Source organism: Gracilinanus agilis, chromosome 1 (genome assembly GCF_016433145.1).
Source record: "Gracilinanus agilis isolate LMUSP501 chromosome 1, AgileGrace, whole genome shotgun sequence".
Taxonomy (NCBI): Eukaryota; Metazoa; Chordata; class Mammalia; order Didelphimorphia; family Didelphidae; genus Gracilinanus; species Gracilinanus agilis.
This window is the reverse complement of record NC_058130.1, coordinates 777,745,677-777,751,569: the sequence shown is the minus strand read 5'-3', so window position 1 is coordinate 777,751,569 and position 5,893 is coordinate 777,745,677. Positions and strand designations below refer to the sequence as shown.

General features: G+C 38.1%; 1 pseudogene; it reads left to right on the top strand.

Annotated features, from left to right (window-relative positions):
- Positions 1-4,730: 4,730 nt before the first annotated feature.
- Positions 4,731-5,177, top strand: LOC123232441 (annotated as a pseudogene).
- The last annotated feature ends 716 nt before the right edge of the window (positions 5,178-5,893 follow it).

Below are 5,893 nucleotides of genomic sequence, written 5' to 3'. Positions count from 1 at the left end.
GGGGGGGGGGGTTGAAGGGGAAAGGGGAGCATGAATCATGTAACCATGTTAAAAATGAATATTAATAAATGTTAAAAAAAAAAAGTATATATATTTTTTTTTCTATGGACACGTGGGGACTATCAAACTACATTTCCCGTGGTCCAACGGGTTTCCGGTTCTTTGGACGCAGGCACGCATAGGACACGCATAGGACAGTTTAAATGGGAGGAGATTCAAAAGTAAGGTCTCTTGACCTCCCTGAGGACTGGCTAGAAGATGGGCTCCAGCAGTTAAATATAAAAAATAGGCGCAGTCATATATATTTTACCAACATGGCCATGGCTTTAATTAAAATACTAATTTCTATTATTATATCAGTCTTTATCATTTTTAATCGTAAAAGAACTGCTAGAGTAAGAATGAAGATGGAAGCATATGATTTATCGTTTGTTTGTTTGAATATGTTTTAGGGGTTTGGGTTTTATAAAATTATTCACTTATAAAAATGAATAATATGGAAATATGTTTTGCATAATAATACCTGTATAACCCAGATTGAATTGCTTGCCAGCTCTGGGAGTGGTGAAGGAAGAAGGGAGGGAGACATTTTGTATTATATAATTTTGAAAAACTCACGTGAAAATTTATTATTAAATATTTTTAAAAAATTTTAATTCAATAATGAAGAAAACAGGAGGAAGTTAACGGAGAAGTAAAGACAAGTAAAAACAACCTTGAAAATAATGAATTCATTATATAATGGTCTATTTGGTTTTTTTAAAGCAAGTAGTATAAAATGGAGATTCAGTTTCTTGGATTGTCTTCTGTGTGCTATTGTGCATATGGAAATGCTCTTTTTTTTAAGTTCAGAATTTTTTAAAATACAAATTTTTAAATAAATGTTAAAGCTGAGGTAGCACACACCTGTGACTCCTGCTGCTAGAAAGGCTTAGGCTGGTGTTTGGCTTCATTTGGAAGGTCTGAGCCTCCAAGATTGGAAGGCCACTGGGCTTCTAGGGAGGGGTTAACCAGTCCAGTTGGAAGAAGAACTGGTTAAAATTGCCATAGTGATCAATTTTGAGATTAGGTTAGTGAGAGACCAAGGCACTTCCAGCCTGGGGTGAGATAGAGAGACCCAGTCAATCAATCAATTTTAGAAATAAATTAAATATTTTGTTAGAAAAATAACATTATGAATCACTTTTTGTCCATTATCTTACTTGTTCTTTTTTGTGCTTATTTATTAATTTTTAAGTATTTTCCTATGGTTACAATTCATGTTCTTTCCCTCCCTTTCCCTCCCCCCTCCTGGAACCAACAAGCAATTCCACTGGGTAATACATGTATTATCACTCAATACCTATTTCCATATTATTCATTTTTGTAATAGAGTCATCTTTTAAAAACCAAAACCTCATATCCTATATCCATATAAACATTACTTGTTCATATAGATATTGGACAGCTAGGTGGCAAACTTGATGGAGTGCCAGATATGGAGTCAGGAAGGCCTGAGTTTAAATCCAGTCTCATACACTTACTAGCAAGTCACTTAACCTCTGTTCGCCTCAGTTTCTTCAACTATAAATGAGGACAATCATAGCACTTACAGGGAGGCTGTAAGAATCAAATGAGATAATAATTACAAAGTGTTAGCACAGTGCAAGCTCTATATATGTGATAGCTATTATTGTTATTATTATCTGCACCTATGCTGTTGAGGTTACAGATGTCTAACCCCATTATGTATTTTGTGCATTTGATAAATGTTAGCATCACAGACCAAGGTTCATTGAAATCAAGGCTATAAAGTCCTTGACAGTCTCTCATCAATGTTGAGCTATAATTTTATTAAAAACTTCAAAATAGATAACCATTTGGAACCTCACTGGTTACTTTGTTTCAAGATGGAAGTATGATCTGTGAACAAAGCTTAAGGTGTCTTTTTGGTACCCCTGAAATTTGGAAAATGGGGGAGGGGAGGGGGAAAGGATAGTCTCTTTTAAATACATTTGCATCAGAGATAAGGTGAAACACCTCACTTTCTTCAGTCCCAAATTGCAAGAATATCCGAATCTGGGACTAGCTTCTCTAGCCTCTTTTCCTATGTTTTTCCTAAAATCCATGTCTTGTGAATTCCAAATAATACATCATGTTTATAAACAATAAGCATTTCAATTAGGAACAAGAAAATCCCAAGACCTCATAAGCACACTTCCTATGAAATTGTACACCAAAAAACAGATAAGGGGTTTTTTAAACCACTTTTGAATTTTGTACCAACTTTGTCCTAGATAGGAATTTTTAATATGTTATTTTGAAACTGAGGCCTTCATCAAAATATATTCCTTTCCAACACTATCATTTTTGAGAGTCATGAAAATATTTTATGGAGCAAAACCTGGTGATATTGGCCAGAAGAGCACAATACCTGGTGCTGTTTAGCTTCTCTTGGCTGTTATCACATAGCTGATCTGAACAGGGTGCATCCTGACTTGCATGTCCCAAAGTGAAAATGCACCCATCCCTTCCAGATGTCAAGCTATACCTGTTCTAAGATGCAAAAAACTAGGATGCTGACTCTTGGGTGCAGAGATGTTACACTAGGGTGAGCCCTAACTCCTCTTCTCTGACTGCACCTGCTGTGGCTGCTTTGTCCCAGCCAGCGGGCCAAGTGACAACCCAGACCCTAAAGCAAGCTGTCAATTTAAAAGTACAGAGAGTAAGAAATGTTCAATCTATAGCAGGCTAAAATGTTCATCTTTTTAAAAATTTACATGAAACTGCCAAGTCCAGAAATTACCTAAACTGATTCCCAGACTTGCGGCCAGACATCTGTTCCTCGCTCTGGTCTAAGTGTTCACGGGCACATTTAACCCACTCCCATTCTCACTCATTCCTTCACTCACTAAATCAAGTCAAAGAACAAAAAGGCATAAAACTGTTCCTGCCTTGAGGAGTTCACCATTTAATGGGGAAGACAGAATGCTTATGACCAGGGAGAAACAAGATAAGCAACTGGGGAAAGGCATTAGCATTAAAGAGAAATCTGGAAGACTTCCTGTAGAAGGTGGGGCTTCAGGTGGGAGGAGGGAAAACATTCTAGGCAAGGGGGACACACAGTTTGGAGACAGTGTGGTGTAGGCAAGCAGCCAGGAACCCAAAGTCACTGAACTGCTGTTTGTGGAAGCAAATAAGGTGTGAGAAGACAAATGTGTACTGTCATTCCTGTGGGCACTCTGTACCACACCTTGTGGGGAATACAGAGAATGACTGAGGGCCTCCATGCCAGCTACCGAGGGAAAGAATTCAGGCCGTTTCGTATGAAGATTAAGGAGGAGAGAGAAGGGAGCATAACAAACTTCTTCAAATTCCTGCAAACGTTTGTTCTTTGTTGCTCCAGAAGGCAAGATTGGGACCCCGAAGGTAGAAGTCACAAAGCACAATTCTGCTCAACATAGCAAACTTCTTAACAACTGGGCCTCTCCAACAAGGCTAAGTGTTAATCCATAGAGGGTGCAACCAAAGGGCAGGACCTATCTAGGAAGCCAAAAGAACTTCCTGCCCTGGAGAAGACATGGGCCTCTATTACTTCTAAAGGAAGACATTTCAGCTAGGACACTAAAGTACCCTAAAGCTTTACACACTGCTAAACTTGTTTTCACATGAAGCTTAAGAGCAATTGCTCCTCTAAATCAATCCCAGTAACAGCTTTATCATTGGGAGTAATGTCACAACAATGCCTCATGCTGGTATCACAACCTTATCAGTAAAGTTACTTGTTTCCTGGTTACCCTAAGATCTATGCACTTTCACATAACATACACATAGATAACTCTTTTAGGAAAGGAAAATGTTCAGTATTTACTATTTGAATATATGTAAACCTCATAGCTACATGGATTCTATAGCACTAATCACTAATCCTCATGCTAAGATCCCAGATTCCTCACTTACTTAGCACATATAGGATCTGTGTCAGCAAAGCAGGTCACTTGGAAAACAAAATGAATAGGCACAAGGAATATGCCTAAGAACCATCAAGGCAGCACAAAGTGCTTTAAAATTATCCCCAGCCTGATAGCATACAGGTTAGAGAAATGCTTTGAAGACATGTTGCTTCTACACCTCCCACAAACTGGGCAGTGAATGAGAAGACACGCATAGTGACAGAAATCTCTTTCTTGTGCTGGGGTTTGCCTCTGCGCTTCCAAATGGAATCATGTAATGAGAAAATAGTTTGCCGTGTAATCCCATGCTTTCTAGATTTTTTTAAATTTTCTTGAGGTGAATGATCAGAGTGGGGTCATAAATTCCTCTTGGCAATGACAAACCAAACTGATAGGGAAATACCTACCTACAAAATGACCTTTTCCCCCACCAATTGCAACAGTAATGTGCAAAGCTTGCTTTGGGGTTTCCCAGGATGATGCTATCTCTTCTGGTGTCATGAAAATTCTTAAAACCTTCCCAAAATGAATTTAATTCTAAATTCCCAAATTATGTGCCATAAGACTTGAGGAGGATCTGAGAACAACAGAAATCAAACATGCAGTGGGGTTAATATGCCCAGTGGCTAATAACAATAATAATAGCTAGTAGGTATATAATCCTTGAAAGTTTACAGCGTCATTACAGGTTGTTTGTAAAGCTTTGGAGGTGGCAGTGCTCCTGAGTGCTACGAGCAAGGCACTTGGGACTCTTTTCTCTCATAGACTGGGGGGGGGGGGAGGCTAAGGGGGGGGAACATGTGGACCCAGGCCAGGAGGAGGCTCATTCGGGACTTCAAGTGACTGTAAGAAGACCACTGTGGGTGTCATCAGCGCACCACCTGAAAACAGTATCATGTAGCAGAATGCACTTATATTTGGGCCAGAAGGCACACCCTTTGAGGATGGTACCTTTAAACTAGTCATAGAATTCACAGAAGAGTATCTGAATAAACCTCCCACTGTTAGGTTCCTATCAAAGTTGTTTCATCCAAATGTCTATGTATATGTTTAGATATCCTCCAGAATCACTGGAGTCCAATGTATGATGTGTCCTCTAGTTTAACATCAATTCAATCTCTGCCGGATGAACCTAATCCCAACAGTCCTGCCAATAGCCAAGCAGCGCAGCTTTATCAGGAAAACAATCGAGAATATGAGAAAAGAGTTTCAGCTATTATTGAACAAAACTGGAATGATTCATAATAGACAACTGTTCTATTCATTGTCATTATTGGTGTGTATAATTTACCTCTCAGTAGAAAGGCTACCAGGAATTTTAAGGATACCTAATGTGTCTTCAAAAAAAGAAAAAAAAAGCTCTTGAGTAGAACTTTTAAAAGCTTGTATATCTTGATTAATGTACTTTTTACTGCATAGTATGAAGTAAGTTACTGCTACATAAATTTGTAATATAACCTGTTTGTATTTTTTTTCCAAGTGTATATATAATGTTGGTGTGAAGTTTTCAATACAGAATATACCACATTTTGTAAATCTGAACTTTTTCCAAATATTGAATGCCTTATTTTTGAATTCTTTATATTTTTAAATTCGAGAAAAGCACTTAAAAGTTTTTTATAAATAAAGATTACATGTAAAACTGTTAAATACATAACTTCAGTGCAAAAAAAAGTCTGCAAGCACTTTATAAACATTCTCTCATTTTATTCTCATAAGAATCCTGGGAGGTAGGTGCTATTATTATCCCTATTTTACTGATGAAGAACCTGAGAGAGACAATGACTAGGTCACTTGCCCATATTCATATTGCTCAGGTCGGAAGTAGGATATGAACTTGAGTCTTCCTGACTCCAGGTCCACAGTACCACCTTGTTGCCTCTAACAGATTAAGAGACCTACAAAGGGTACAAGCAGTTATATGTCACATATAAAGAGCAGTGGGAAGACCACAAGATGTA